This window comes from Entelurus aequoreus, linkage group LG04 (genome assembly GCF_033978785.1).
Source record: "Entelurus aequoreus isolate RoL-2023_Sb linkage group LG04, RoL_Eaeq_v1.1, whole genome shotgun sequence".
NCBI classification, from domain to species: Eukaryota; Metazoa; Chordata; class Actinopteri; order Syngnathiformes; family Syngnathidae; genus Entelurus; species Entelurus aequoreus.
In genome coordinates, this window is record NC_084734.1 from 37805154 (window position 1) to 37822293 (window position 17140).

The following is a 17140-nucleotide window of genomic DNA, read 5'->3' on the forward strand; positions in this document are numbered from 1 at the left end:
ATTGGACACAGTGTGTTGTCAAGCTTATGAGATGCGATGCAAGTGTAAGCCACTGTGACACTATTGTTCTTTTTTTTTGTGTGTGTGTATAAATGTCTAATGATAATGTCAATGAGTGATTTTTAATCACTGCTATGTTGAAATTGTAACTAATATTGATACTGTTGTTGATAATATTCATTTTTGTTTCACTACTTTTGGTTTGTTCTGTGTCGTGTTTGTGTCTCCTCTCAATTGCTCTGTTTATTGCAGTTCTGAGTGTTGCTGGGTCGGGTTTGGTTTTGGAATTGGATTGCATTGTTATGGTATTGCTGTGTATTGTTTTGTTGGATTTATTAATTTAAAAGAAAAAAATAAAATAAACTTAAATTAAAAATAAAAATAATAATAAAAAATAGAAAATCAATTTTTAAAAAATGAGAATCGATTCTGAATCGCACAACGTGAGAATCACAATTCGAATGCGAATCGATTTTTTCCCACACCCCTAGTTATCATTGTATTAAAAATGTTGGTGATAAATCAATTGAATCAGCCAAAAGAGTCGGCTCTTTTTTGGTGGGGTCGAGCAAAAAGAACGATCTCCCCAAAAGAGCGGAAATGCCCATCACTACTCCTAACTGCACTCATAACAGGGACAGTCGCTAAGGCGGTGGTTCCGCCTGTCAATCAACAGACAGCCCGCCCCCTCTGAGGGCTCTCTTTCTCTAGACGGGAAGCAGGGCTGCAAAAAAAAAAAAGAAGAACTCGCTTAGTTTGCAGTCTGTGTGGAAGTTTCTACGCTATGACATCATACACGCACTATCGGCGACACAGAAAGGGCCAAAATGTGATGTCCTCAACCAGTAACATACACCACTTTGTTAAAGTAGGTGTGCCAGAGTGACAGCTCGTTTACGCACTGGTAACACTTCGTTCATCTTTCTTTGGGACGTCATATTGGACGTGTCGGGGAGTCTTGCAGAGACTAAAAGTGGACAAAAGGGGGACTTTTCGCAGTGGACGCGGACGCTCCAGCCTGGCAGCAGCGACGCACGGTGACTAATAAGCGTCACGACCGGGAGGCTCTTGAATTAAATTTGTCTGGAGTGCAGACCTTATGTAAGAAGTAGGACAATCATATTAAGAGTTTGTTCCGCCATGTGCACGGCAGTGACGGACGCCAGTGCGTAAAAGTGGCCCGGCGACTATTTGTAGGAAAAGTTTAGAAAGAAAAGATGGGTGAGAATGTGGATTCGGTGGGCGCGACGGGAATAGCGTCAACCTGAGCGTGCTCAACTGGGAACAAGTGCAGCGGCTGGACGCCATCCTCACCGGCTCTATCCCCATCCACGGCCGATGGAGCTTCCCCACGCTGGAGGTGAAGCCGCGCGACATCGTCAAGGTGGTCCGCAGCCGCATGGAGGAGAAGAGGATCCACGTCCGGGAGGTGCGCCTCTCAACGGCTCGGCGGCCAGCTACGTCCTACATGAGGGACAGCGGCCTCGGGTGGAAGGACCTGGACCTCATCTTCTGCGCCGAACTCAAAGGTGGAGAGACGGAGTGTCAGGATGGTAAAAGATTTGGTTCTGGACTGCCTGCTGGACTTCTTGCCTGAGGGGGTGAACAAGGAGAAAATCACACCTATGACATTAAAGGTAAATGTATTATGTAATGTAAATGTTCGATTATTCGAGTAATCAGATAAAATACACTTTATAGCAGGGGTGTCAAACTCATTTTAACTCAGGGGCCACATATAGGCAGGGGCGCCGCTAGGGATTTTGGGCCCCATGAAAAGAATCTTTACAGGGCCCCCTGTATTATAATTTCATCATCATTAGGGGCCTCTCTGGGCCCCCCTCCATCATGGGCCCCTAGGATCCGTCTCCTTTACCCCCCCCTTTTCGGCGCCCCTGCATAGAGGGAAATATATTCCCAAGCGGGCCGGACTGGTAAAATCATGTCATGATAACTTAAAAATAAAGGCAACTTCAGATTGTTTTCTTTGTTTAAAAATAGAACAAGCACAATCTGAAAACATACAAATCATAATGTTTTTGTTTTTTTACACTTACATGTTGCTGTTCATAGTAGTATATCTTCATTTGGCGTCAGTCAAATAGGTGTTTTAAAATGCTGTCATTGGTGTAACATTTTAATCTATCAGAAGATGTAATAATTAGTCATATCAAAATCAAATTACAGGATGGTAATGTAATTTACTCATTTTCCTCAACTGATGTCCTATATTATCTGATGTATTCTGTACATATGTAGCATCATCTACAACAAAACTTGTGAATTTGGACCCATTTCATGAATCACACATGAAGTTAGAAGGGGTTACGTGTTATTTCAGCATATTTATGTGCGCCCAGATAATGTGTCCCAAGTCCTCTATCTCAGGCACGTGCACACATAGGGCCCTATTGGTGCCTGAGCCCCTGCCCTTTTTTGCCTCGTCTTAAAAAGTGCCCTCTGCCTGTGTGTGTGTGTTTTTTTATTTTCTTTAAACAACATTAATACATTCCTGTCAGAGATGTAAAAAAACAAACAAAAAAAACAGCGGTACAAAAGCTCCACGTTTTCTTGTAATACCGGGTTGTTTGAGCCCGCCGCTTCCTTTAAACGTTTAGCCCCTCCTCGATCTGCGGGCTGCAGCCAGGGTTACTCAGACGTGACAGTGGAGCAACTTGAACCTGTGAGTTATGGTCTAGTCGCCGTCCACTTATTCAGCATCTAATATGGGTAATATTTCAGAAAAACGCTGTATTATTCTATTAGTCAATGTGTCAGCTTCTGTTTTTGCCGGACGTCGGAGCACGGCGCATCAATTGAGCACGGCACATCAAGTCCGCACAGAGCAGAGCGGATCGTGCGGGACAGGAAGTAATGTACAAAATAAAACACCGGGTTAATTTTCAAAATAAAATGCACATTTACGGCGGATCACATTTCTCTCACAGTAGAGTTTTAGATATAAGGTTATTGTGACTTTGCTATTACTGTGTGGGTTAACAAAATAATAATAATGATAATAATAACAATAATAATAAGAAGAACAATGATAATGATAATAATAATAATAATAATAATAATAATAATAATTATTATTATTATTATTATTATTATTATTATTATTATTATTAATAATAATAATAATAATTTCAGCATTCTGGGGATATAAGATGTAGGTTATCTGTTAGAAATATTGCCATCCGTATTTAAACTTGATTCATGTTGATTATGCCTGCAGTCCAAAGCCAAAAAAAGAAAGGATACAGCCCTCTACTGGCCCCTGGTCCATATTTTTGGCCCTGTATTGCGTTTCAGTTGTTTAGTCTGAGCATTAAGTGAGATAGACCATAAGTTACAACTTGATGGTGTTTTCATCAAGTTAAGGGAAGGACAGATTTTCCCATTGAAGTTTTTTCCATTTGGGTATTTATTTTTGTATTTTTTTTCAAAGTTCATGTTGCACTGTTCAATGTTCAATATTAATGTGCTTATCTTTAACAAAAAATAGCCTAATAATAAACCAGTGTTTTGTTGCTTTTCATGTCTTCCAAGCCTATGATAATGTAAATTAACTCATTATGACAATAATTTGTTGACACAAAAGAAATGATAAATGGGTTATACTTGTATAGCGCTTTTCTACCTTCAAGGTACTCAAAGCGCTTTGACACTATTTCCACATTTACCCATTCACACACACATTCACACACTGATGGCGGGAGCTGCCATGCAAGGCGCTAACCAGCAGCCATCAGAGGCAAAGGGTGAAGTGTCTTGCCCAAGGACACAATGGACATGACTAGGAAGGTAGGAATTGAACCCCAGTAACCAGCAACACTCCGATTGCTGGCACAGCCACTCTACCAACTTCGCCATGCCGTGGCAATCACTTTTACCTACAAAGGACACACAGCTAAGTAGTTAGCTTCCTATTAGCAAATTTAATTTTACATTAATTTCCATATTGTGTAAAGGACCAAAAAAAAAAATTCCTGCCCTTTTCTGACTTTGAGCCCCTGCCCCTCTATAATCATGTGCACGTCCCTGCTCTATCTTAACCGGGCACATAGCTCCGCCTCGTCTGAAGTCATCTGCACTCCTGTGGCAGGGGATACAAAGAATTGCTATTGCGACATCCAGAAGAGCAGTTTCTTTCATTCATTCTTTCATCCGTTTGACACCCTTGGTTTATCGCCTCTATGCATAGAGAAAAATTGTTGAAAAACATGTTTTCTGCTTACCACTACATTCTTTTTTATTTTTTTATTTTAATAAATGCACATCATTAACATTGAAATTGAAATTTAAATTGTGTACATCACTCTCATGTGCACACTATTGCAGCAACTTGGCGGAAACTATGTCCGCGTATTCATGTCCACATTCTATGTGGTCCGGATTTTATACATTTTTATTAGTTACACTTGAGCAAAGCTTTTTTCAAATAGATTAATGGTTGAAGTCCTAATGTAAATGAACGTTTTCGGTTTGAGACACCCAACGATATTAACACAAAACATATTTTATAGAGAAAAAATATAGTTAAATTTGCAGAAAAAAGCAAAATACAAAGAAATTATGAATGAAATGGATACATAAACATTCAATATCCCTTACATGTTAGATGAAGATTCATGGCAATGAGCAAAAAGGAAGGGAGGGGATAGCCAAGTGAACGCCACCTTCAGTTCGGACTTTACAAGTTCTTTCTTGAATTTAATGTATGTAATGTTTCTTCCTTCTTTATAAAAAATGCTGGCATTTGCAACTTTCTTTGGCCTTAGAGTAACTTATTTTGCTCAAAAGCACAAAAACTGAATCCCAACACGTGCAATTATATGTTTGGTTACTCGATTAGAGGAAATGATACACGTACAAACAAATTAGATTTTGTTACACGCAATGATTGGCAGTACCATAACAAGGACAGCATATGAAAACCAAGGATACATTTTGGGGAAAATTGCCAATGTATTTAGAAAATATTCATCAACTTTTACAGCCAACTAATATGCAGCACAGAAAGATCCTTTTCAAAGAGGATTCTGAGTAATCCAACCGGATTCAGATCTACATTAAATAGGCCAGCCTTCTAAATTATACCGACATTGGACAGGACTGACTGGTTGACTAATGGCCCACATTGAAGACATCACCACCTGAAACAAAACACCATGCCTGCCTACTCGATCTGGTCTAGAGGCGAACATGTCCAACATGTGTTCATGATAAGCAGCGCTTGCTGCAATTGATTGAGCATGCCCTCTCGCAAAAGATAGAACAAAAACAACAAACAGGAAGAGTGGTTAGGTACTAACTTTTGTGCAACAAAACTTTAGAAAAGTGTCATGTTTATTGGGAAATCCTTGTCAAATATTCTGCTTCTGTGTACAGCATACATGTTATATATTTTTTGGGCATTTAAATAGGTGAATATGCATGGTAAGCTTGAAGTCCAATACTCTAATTAGCTAGTTTTTTCGGGGCCTCATTGAACTAGGCAAGGCAAGGCAACTTTATTTGTGTAGCGCTTTTCATACACAAGGCAGACTCAAAGTGCTTCACAGACAACGAAGTGAAATGAAAGAAAATAAAAGCAAAATTAAAATGCAGACAATGAAAATAAAAACAGTGCGGACGTTAAAAGTTAAAAGATTTAGCTGAAAGCTAAGGTGAACATAAAAGTCTTCAGTCTAGTTTTAAAAGTAGTCAGAGTTGGGGAGAGTCTGACATCTTCAGGAAGTTTATTCCAGCTATTTGTTGCATAGTGACTGAATGATGCTCTCCCTTGATTTGAGTTTACTCTGGTAACCGCTAACAGATTGGTCTCAGAAGATCTTAGTGATCTAGAGGGCTTATATAGTAACTACAGCAAATTAAAGAGGTGGCTCAGACTTATATTTATTTAGATACCCTGGCTAACAAGCCCCCAAACCAGCTGCACATTCCCTATGGAATTACTTGTGAAAGCTGAGAAATGAACAATGTATTGTAAATCACAGTATATCATAACTGTGTCCAATTTGGGGTCTGCATCTATTAGGTGCTACATATGAAGGCTGATTATGTAGTATAGCATATATATATATATATATATATATATATATATATATATATATATATATATATATATATATATATATATATATATATATATATATATATATACATACAGTATAGTATGTCCCAATAATTGTGTGATATTATGCGCAATACAATGGGATATACAAACTGCATTATTATGACTTATTGCCATGAATATTATACAGCATTTTTTTTTTCTTAGTTGTAGGCTTGTAGCCATTGGGGATGTATACTGTTAGGATGTTATCGATACCGATACCAATATTCCTTATCGGTACCGGTATTCTTCGTTATTCTTATCGGTACTATATGTAATTTAAGTAAATAAAGATGGGAAAAAATGCATGAGGTTGTGCAGTAGCAACATTATAACATCTTACAGCAGGGAAGTATCTGATCAACACCTGCTTTTTAGGTCTTAAACAAGTCAACTATGCAAGGTGGAATGCAGTTGTTGTGTCATCATCTTGTTAAGACCACACAGATCTATCACTGTGTTTCTATTCATTACACTTACACTCATTATATCCATCCATCCTTTTTCTACCGCTTGTCCTTATAATAACATTAAAAAATAGTGATAAAATAATATTACGTATGGTATTCATGTTCATTCACAGACTTTTAACATAATATATCATATCAAATATATAGTATAAATCAATAAATCCAATTAGCATGTTGGTTGGGTGTGCATTTTGTAACAATAGGAATTGTTATTTGTGTTTATGTTGCATACGGACCTATTTGAGTGATGGACCGAAAGCCAGTGTTTTCAGCCGCCGACGCATGTGAAGTGAAGTGAATTATATTTGTATAGCGCTTTTCTCTTGAGACTCAAAGCGCTTTACATAGTGAAACCCATTATCTAAATATTTTAAGCTCCGTTTAAACCAGTGTTGGTGGCACTGGGAGCAGGTGGGTAAAGTGTCTTGCCCAAGGACACAACGGCAGTGACTAGGACGACAGAAGCGGGGATTGGACCTGGAACCCTCAAGTTGCTCTCACGGCCGCTCTACCAACCGAGCCACGCCCGCCTGTGTTTTGTGTGTATTATATAAATAAATAAAAAAACAGTGATCATTTAAAATATTCACTTTTTTGAGTGGATTAATATTGGCCTGTGGAATAGCTGGATCGCTTAGGGAACAGTCGTGTTGATGAAGCGCGCCGTAGGGGGCAGTCATGAGTTAAAGGCCTAATGAAATGAGTAGCGTGACGTCACAGGTTGTGGAGCTCTTCACATCTGCACATTGTTTACAATCATGGACACAAGCAGCGAGAGCGATTCGGACCGAGAAAGCGATGATTTCCCCATTAATTTGAGCGAGGATGAAAGATTCGTGGATGAGGAAAGCGAGAGTGAAGGACTAGAGGGCAGTGGAAGCGATTCAGATAGGGAAGATGCTGTGAGAGGCGGGTGGGACCTGATATTCAGCTGGGAATGAATAAAACAGTAAATAAACACAAGACATATATATACTCTATTAGCCACAACACAACCAGGCTTATATTTAATATGCCACAAATTAATCCCGCATAACAAACACATCCCCCCTCCCGTCCATATAACCCGCCAATACAAATCAAACACCCGCACAACACACTCAATCCCACAGCCCAAAGTACCGTTCACCTCCGCGATCAAATGTTTGGAAGCCGCAGCTGCGTACTCACGGTAGCGCGTATCCAACTCAAAGTCCTCCTGGTAAGAGTCTCTGTTGTTCCAGGCCAATGCTAAAGCTTGTCCCAGGCCAATGGTAAAGCTTGACTGTCATCGTTCGGGAATGTAAACAATGAAACACCGGCTACGTGTTTGTGTTGCAGCAGCCGGCCGCTAATACACCGCTTCCCAGCTACAGCTTTCTTCTTTGCTATCTCCATTGTTCATTAAACAAATTGCAAAAGATTCACCAACACAGATGTCCTGAATACTGTGGAATTTTGCGATGAAAACAGACGACTTAATAGCTGGTGTCCCAAAATGTCCGCTACAATCCGTGACTTCACGCGCAAACGTCATCATACCGAGACGTTTTCAGCAGGATATTTCGCGGGAAATTTAAAATTGCACTTTACTAATCTAACACGGCCGTATTGGCATGTGTTACAATGTTAAGATTTCATCATTGATATATAAAATATCAGACTGCGTGGTCGGTAGTAGTGGGTTTCAGTAGGCCTTTAAGTGGTGTGCACTTTAAACTGACGCAGACTTATTTGTGTGCGTGACTTTGAGGGACTTTTGAGGAGGAAATATTGTTGTGTTACAAACTTTTGTGTGGCGTTGCTTCCTTATTTGTGATTATTACAATCTGATTATCATGTACTTGTGCGGAGTATCGGAACTTGAACTCAATGTGACAGCGTGTCATAATGACGACGGTCAGCTGGATAAAAAAAACACAGATAGCTGTATCATTAGTTCAGAATCTTAACAGTCTTCCAGAACCGACGCAATTAGGAAATGGTACCAAAAATACCGGTCAACGGTACACATCTCTAGTGGCCATATGTTTTACTTTTATTTATACAATTTTTGTACTTATACCTGTTTACCCTGTGAGCTGTGCTGCTATTGTCCTGTATACTGCATATGGTGTTATTGCTATTGGAACTTTAATTTCCCTAAAGGCAGACACCCAGGGGATCAATTAGGTTTTTACCGAATGTAAATCTATTGTAATCTACATTTAATGCTAGTAATGTAGCCTTCAAGCATCTTGTCATTAATCATTATAGATGTGCTAGCCCGTGTCATTTTATAAGAGTTGAGACAGTTTTCAGAGATGTTGCCAAATTTGGGAGTTAGTTACAGTAGATGCTGTAAGGCGTTACCCTGTAGTCACTGCTTTTGATGTAGAAGTACAAAGCTATTTGCTGATGATACATGCAAACAGTTCCTTCTTCACAGCATGTTCCTCCATGTTTTTTTCAGGAGGCCTACGTGCAAAAGATGGTGAAGGTGTGCAACGACTCGGACCGCTGGAGCCTCATCTCGCTTTCCAACAATCGAGGCAAAAACGTGGAGCTCAAGTTTGTGGACTCCCTCCGGCGGCAGTTTGAGTTCAGTGTGGACTCGTTTCAAATTCGCCTGGACTCACTCCTGCTCTTTTACGAGTGCTCAGAACACCCCATGGCCGCCACTTTTCATCCCACCATCCTCGGGGAGAGCGTCTACGGGGACTTCCCTGCCGCCCTGGACCACCTGCGCAAGCGTCTCATCTGCACCCGGAGCCCTGAGGAGATCCGGGGCGGGGGCCTGCTAAAGTACTGCCACTTGCTGGTGCGGGGTTTCCGCGCGGCCTCCGACAGGGAGATGAAAGTGCTTCAGCGGTACATGTGCTCGCGCTTTTTCATAGATTTTCCTGACGTGGGAGAGCAGAAGCGGAAGCTGGAGTCCTATCTGCAGAACCACTTTGTGGACCTGGAGGACAGGAAGTACGACTATCTGGCCGTGCTGTACGACGTGGTGCAGGAGAGCACTGTGTGCCTGATGGGCCACGAGAGGCGCCAGACGTTGGGCCTCATCTCTTCGCTGGCGCTGCGTGTGCTGGCCGAGCAGAACGCCATCCCCATTGCCGCTAATGTCACCTGCTTCTACCAACCCGCCCCATACGTCTCCAACTGTAACTTCAGCAACTACTATGTAGCTCAGGTCCAGCCTTTCTTCTCCTGCCCGCCCTCGCCACCCCGGCAGTACATTCCTCCCTCCCAGCATCCAATGTATGCCACCTGGCTGCCTTGTAGCTAAACCTCCACTACTACTATCTGTGCACACAGTGCGCTCTTGAAGAGGGCCAATCTTACCGGTCCACCAAATGAGGGAAGTGAGAGAGTCCGATTTAGGCCAACCATGACAGGAAGTGTGAATGAGGACACGAGGACCAAGGAGCAGCTAACAAGCTGGGCTCTTGACTGACCCATCAGTTTTTAGGCTTTACTCACCCATCAGCCTGGACTATTGTTTTGGTGATATCTCGTGGGATGTGGACATTTTCACAAATACAATCCATATCCTCTTTGAGGCCAACTAAGAGGACTTCAGGACTGATGGTGTTGATGTCGAGTCACTTTCTGTGCGTCACTAAGTGACTTCTTTAAAAATGCAAAAATGAGGAAGTGACAACTGTTCATATATCCACAAAGGTCTACAAGAGAAACAACAAAACAATGCATGCTTTTTATGTCTTCAAGTGCCTGGAAACATTTTGAAAAGAAAAGGGAAAACTATATTTTTGTGATTTTGTAGAAGTCTGTTCTGTTTTCAAGCTGGTAATGAATGTATTGTTTACCTGTGCTGGCTTTCTACACTGAGCGACCAAGTGATTTTCTTTTCTTGTTGTGGTCGTTGCTGCAATATTTAGGTTAAAGTCTTTGCTCTCAAACACGCCGATTACCAAAGAGGAAGTATCAACATAGAATTAGAAAGAAAAGAGAGGCGTATACAATGCTTATACCAATAAAATAGAAGGGACATTTTCAATTTGCCAGTTTCATTTCTTATACGATGCAGAATAAGGTGAAGTGAGTTATGACCCAATAAAATATTTTCGCACACTTGAAGGGGTGAAAATGGAATGAATAGAAATACAGTGCACAGCATTTGACATATGCAAACGTAAAATGTGAGTAGATGATTTCTAGTAAACTAAACTTAACTTTGCACATTATTACGGTGTGCAGCATTTTGCACTGTCATTGCACTTTTGCGACACTGAGATTAGTACATCTATACAAACAAGCAGACTCAGTTAAGTCCACAAGTATTTGAACAGAGAAGTAGGCTGCCTTTACACAACAATAACACAACTATGGAATTTAAATAGAACAGATGTCATTATCAATAAACAACAGTAAGCTGTTCCTTTAGCAGTTGACTTGAGTATTATCATTATTGTTGTTTACAATTATTGTCCACAAGGTATTCTGTAAAAAAAAAAAAAAAGGCAGTAATTCCTGAATGGTACATGTTTGTACAAACTCTTAAATTAAAGCTGAAAGTCACACCTTGACTGTTTTTTTTAAAATTATTTCCATTGTAAGACCTTGGTTTTCATTGGTAGTCCAGTTTAGTTAGCCCAAACAGACTAGTTTGTTACCCACATTGTTTGGCCTTACGATAATGGAGACAGTTTACGAAACGTGGCAACATTTTGGCAACAATTTTTGGCAAAAAACTAAACATACAAAATGTGGAGGCATCAAAAGCTGAGGTAGTGAAGTGAAGTGAATTATATTAAACAGCGCTTTTTCTCTTGTGAGTCAAAGCGTTTTACATTGTGAAACCCATTATCTACATCTTTAAGCTACGTTTGTACATTTAAACCAGTGTGGGTGGCACTTGGAGCAGGTGGGAAAAATGTCTTGCTAAGGACACAACGGCAGTGACTAGGATGGCGGAAGCGGGAATCGAATCTGGATCCCTTAAGTTACTGGCACGGCCGCTCTACCAGCCTAGCCACGTCGCCCAAGTGCTGCTCAGTATCATCTAAGACTAAGTAGACCCCTCACATTGCGATACAGTTTTTCTTCTCAAGCGACAATAGTATATAAAATAAAGGGGCCCTATTATGCAAAACCAAATGTTCTTACCTATTGGTACCTTTTGTTTTGTATTTGGGATCTGCACATACTTGCCAACCTTGAGACCTCCGATACCGGGAGGTGGGGGGTGGGGGGCGTGGTTAAGAGGGGAGTATATTTACAGCTAGAATTCACCAACTCAAGTATTTCATATATATATATATATATATATATATATATATATATATATATATATATATATATATATATATATATATATATATATATATATATATATATATATATATATATATATATATATATATAATGTATGAAATACTTGACTTTCAGTGAATTCTCTATATGTATATATATATATATATATATATATATATATATATATATATATATATATATATATATATATATATATATATATATATATATATATATATATATATATTTATTTATTTTATTATATATATAAATAAAAGAAATACTTGAATTTTAGTGTTCATTTATTTACACATATACACACACAACAATCATCTACTTTTTCTACTTTTTGTCTCGGCATATGTTACAACATCGGGTCTCCATTTTGCGAGGTGGCCCATAATACTGGGTTGTGAACGGTGCTGCGCTGCCGCCGCCATGCACTTCGCTCTCCGTTCATGAATGAGTATATCATTTCGGCCACCGTATTCAATGGAGAAGTCTGTTCTACAAAATGTACAGGCAACATACCCCTTCCCCTTCGAACTGTCCTGGATGAACTGCAATTCTTGTTTCCATTCGTTTTGGAACTTGCAAGCTTTTTTCTTCATCTTGCTCGTCGACGGCGTCGCCATGTCTGTAACTTCCTCGTTCTTCTGCTTTGTCTCCTTGTTGTGTGCGCAGTTGTGCACTCTACTCTCTAAAAGCCGTAGATGTTATGACGTCATTGGGCAGGCAAGCTGTTTATATTGTGGGAAAGCAGACGTGAGAACAGGCTGTCCCCACTCAGGTCCGCATTGAGCTGGAGGGGACGTGGCCTCCAGCTCCGGCTGAATTCCGGGAGTTTGTCGGGAGAACATTTCTGCCGGGAGGTTATCGGGAGAGGCGCTGAATACCGGGAGTCTCCCGGTAAAACCGGGAGGGTTGGCAAGTATGGATCTGCATAAGCCCCGAAAATTTGAAATCAAACTATGGAGGCATTGCAGACACATTTATTACACAATCTCGCCTTCTTTTATACTTCTGCTAAACGATCCATTTAGAATTTGCTCAACTTCTGATGTTTTTCGCACCAATGACGTGTATATATTTGACCTGGACGATATATCGATTTTATCGTTAAATTCAAGTTTTTTGTTGCAGAGGGTTTAAAAAAAAAAATCTAAGTTTTTCTCCTCTTGTTACGGCTCACTTTTGGCCCTAATAAGCTTCTGTAGCCCTCACCCTTACTTCCTTATCCACAAGTCTAGCAAAACGTAAGCTAAAGCTAATGCTAATGAGAGCGAAAAGTTTGTGCCGAAGAAAGTGGAAGTGTTGTCAGTCCTTTAGAATTGAAGCAACAAGCATGGAACAAGTGACGACACGCTGCAAAGTTTCTGTACAAATAGCTGGCAGCACAACAAACTTATTCCAGCATTTGAAACTGCATCGAGCCGAGTGGGTAAAATGCAACTCTTTACGAGGCGAATAAGACCGCAACAACAACACACTCCACCTAAAAGCAGCTTACTGTGGCGGAATTATTTACACAAGGTATGTAAGATGAGAAAGGAGAACCATGCACAGAGCGATCACTAAAAGAGTCGCTCTGCACATCCAAAACGGACAGCTTGTACGCGCATTTGCTGCTGCAAAACTCTTGTGGAATTATAATGCATTTAATCATCATTATAGTGATATCTACAGCCACAACAGGCACTTTAATCAGAATGTACATTAAAATCAATTATCTTTGTAGTAATTGTATTTCGTTATGAAAATGAAAATGAAACTTAGGTAAATTATTTCGATTCATTGGACACTCTATTGTCTTTTTTTAAGACAGAAAAAGGCTAAAAGTGATATATTACGGAGCGCTAGCCCGGGCGACAAGTATGAAAATTCTGGGATGCCCAGTCGTCAGAATTTTCCTCTCCGCCTCACTGATGTGGTCCAAAGGAGAGCAGAGCAATACGTTTGGCATCAGCTTGGCTGCAGGAGCTGTCAGAAGGCGACTAAAGTTTGGCTTCACACAACAAAAGCAGTTCCACTCCTGTTTTCCTGGTTGGCCGTTCCTGGTAGCATTTTCTCTACCAAGGGATCCAGGTGCCCACTCAGAATATCTGAGTTTGCCGGGTTAATTGACCGCCGCCTGGGGCTTGGCGTTGGTGCTACTGGCTGTAGTGTCTCACTCGCGTGTTGCACAACAGTAGCAGGGAGTCACATCCAACACCTGGCCAGACAAGACTTCTTTACCCTTTCACGTCTCCGAGCAAAAATAAAGGTGCAGAAAGTACTTATTAGAGAAATGCTTTTTGCAGACGATGCTGCTCTGACTGCGCATACGGAGGAAGCTGTTCAACAACTGGTCAACAACTTCTCCTGTGTATGCAGAGACTTTGGCCTCATTATCAGCTTCATGAAGACCAAGATCATGGGTCAAGATGTCTGCAGCCCTCCTACCATCCACATTGGTAATAACACCCTGGAGGCAGTGGAGAACTTTACCTATCTAGGCTCTAATATCTGCAGCACCCACTCCCTTGATGCTGAGGCAAAGCAGCAACCGCCCTGGCTCGCCTAGCAAAGAGGGTCTGGTTAGCCACCAATACCAAGATGAAGGTATACCAAGCTTGCGTGCTAAATACCCTGCCTTACGGCAGTAAAACATGCACGTTGTACTCCTGCAAAGCACGCAGACTAAATACTTTTCACCTTTGTTGCATCAGGAGAATACTGGGTATCACCTGGCGTGACCGGATAACACACAAAAAAGTTCTGGCACAGGCAGATATACCGGGAATGTATGCTTTGTTAACACAAAGACGCATAGGCTGGCTCGGCCATGTCACTCGCATGCAGTACGGCGAGCTTGCAACTGGCTCTAGGTCTGCAGGAAGACCTGTTTTTCGTTATAAAGATGTGTGTAAACGTGATCTAAAGGCAGGAAATATCGACCCGACAAACTGGGATGCCGTAGCTGCAGACGCAGCAAATGGAGGCTCGCTGTTAATTCTAGTATCCCAATAAGTGAGGGAAGGAGAGAGGACCGGCTTGAAGAAAGGAGAAAGCAAAGACAGCTGAAAGCACCGACTTAAACAAGTTGAAAAACTTATTCGGGTGTTACCATTTAGTGGTCAATTGTACGGAATATGTACTGTGCCGTGCAATCTACTAATAAAAGTTTCAATCAATCAATCAAAAAAACAGAAACAGGATCTGGCACAGACTGCATCTGCAGAAATTGGAACAGAAACTGTCACCCAAGGATCGAGCTATACAGCCACTGCAGGCACTGTAATAAGAATTTACATTCAAATCCATTAGCTTTGTAGTCATTTGGATTTCGTTATGAAAATCAATCAATCAATCAATCAATGTTTATTTATATAGCCCTAAATCACAAGTGTCTCAAAGGGCTGTACAAGCCACAACGACATCCTCGGTACAGAGCCCACATACTGAAACTTAGTTAAATAATTTCGATCCATTGAGCAGACTTTATTGTCTTTTGAAACAGAAAGAGGCCAATAGTAATATATTACATGTGCAATGATGTGTACATTGTCTTTAACATCAGTATACACTAACAAAGTGCCTGGGATACTTCATGGTTTTTTCACTAACTAAAACTATGTAGTCATCTCAATGTTTTACTTGTTTATTTATTTGCATACAATATACAATACTACATGTTTATTTACAGAATTATTTAGGACAGAGATTTTAAGTTTGCACTATTGATCTGATTGAGTTTTATTACTATTTAATGATTATTGGCATCTTTTTTGATTTATTGGAGTTTATTTATTTGCATGCATTGTGCAATGCTACATTTTTGTTTACAGAAATATTTTATTCAAGCAGAAGTGTTGCCTCCCAGAGAAAGCTCTTTATATCGTTCTTTGAAAATGATGGCATAAAAAGTAAAATTTATTTAAAGGCCTACTGAAATGAAATTTTTTTAATTTAAACGGGGATAGCAGATCCATTCTATGTGTCATACTTGATCATTTCGCGATATTGCCATATTTTTGCTGAAAGGATTTAGTAGAGAACAACGACGATAAAGTTCGCAACTTTTGGTCGCTGATAAAAAAAGCCTTGCCTATACCGGAAGTAGCGTGACGTCACAGGAGGAAGGGCTGCTCACATTTTCCTATTGTTTACAATGCAGCGAGAGAGATTCGGACCGAGAAAGCGACGATTACCCCATTAATTTGAGCGAGGATGAAAGATTCGATACCTTCGAAAAAATACCTTTCCACAGTCTCGTTAACACCGGGGATACAATGGGCATCAAATTTGTCAATGATGTCATCTAGTTTCCATGCATCTCTGGCGGAATCACCCATATACGTATCCAAAAGTTCCCGGCCACTCTCGCCGACGAGATAGCTGAAAAGCTTCAACTTTTTCGATAAATCCACATACAGCACAAACTCGTCCCTCCATGCCTTCCATGTCTTCGGAAGGTTGCTGGAGTCCAGGCACAAAGTTTACGGGGGTTTTAATCCCTCCGTGTTGCTGCGCTTGGCAGGCTATCCCGGTGTTAGCTCGTCAGCTAATTACGGCTTCAGCGTCACGCCGTCGCGCTGGCTGCACAGGCTGAGTCCACTGCCGCTGCCAACATGTTAAATTCTGTTCTCTTTCACACACGGACTAAAGTATTTATTATTTGGACAAAACTGGGCCGAAATGTATTGTTCAACTTCGACAGACACGTTTATAACAGTACAGTACAAGCCCTGCTTTTTTTCCGGTGCATCACTCAATAAAGTGTAGTATGTGTAGTATCGGCTAGAAACAGAAGATCTGAGTGTGTTTTATTGGAGAGTTGCAGTGTCGTCCTTCTGAATCTTCTTGTGTCACAAGGGAGAGAAGAGGTATGTGTCTGGGTGTGGGTGTGTGGGGGGAGGGGGGGTGTATCTGTGCTTACTAACAAGACATCATGGCGGAGCCGCAGTCAAGTTTCTTAACATGGAGATATTGTCACTACTTTTCTTTTGTCGAGCACAAAGAAAATACAATTTTAGTTAAATGTAAGTTGTGTCTTGGATCAAAGATCCTATGTACTGCCCAAAACAGCAATTCAAATCTGTTGAAACAGCTACAAAAGCAACATGCTTCGACGAAGCTAGTAAAGAGAAACACATACTTCAATGCCACTTCACCTCCACCTCCACCTCCACTTAAGGATTTTAACAGAAGCACTGCTAGCCAGGACAACGTTGATAGAGCCATTGCAGCGTATGTGGTAGAAGACATGCAGGCTATTTCTACAGTGGCGTCATCCGCTTTTAGGCAGCTAATTAGCATGATACCGGCGTTAAAC

The 17140-nt window shown here is 40.7% G+C and overlaps 1 pseudogene; it reads left to right on the top strand.

Moving 5' to 3' along the window:
- Positions 1-1140: 1140 nt before the first annotated feature.
- LOC133649192 (terminal nucleotidyltransferase 5A-like) lies at positions 1141-10566 on the top strand (annotated as a pseudogene).
- Positions 10567-17140: the final 6574 nt, after the last annotated feature.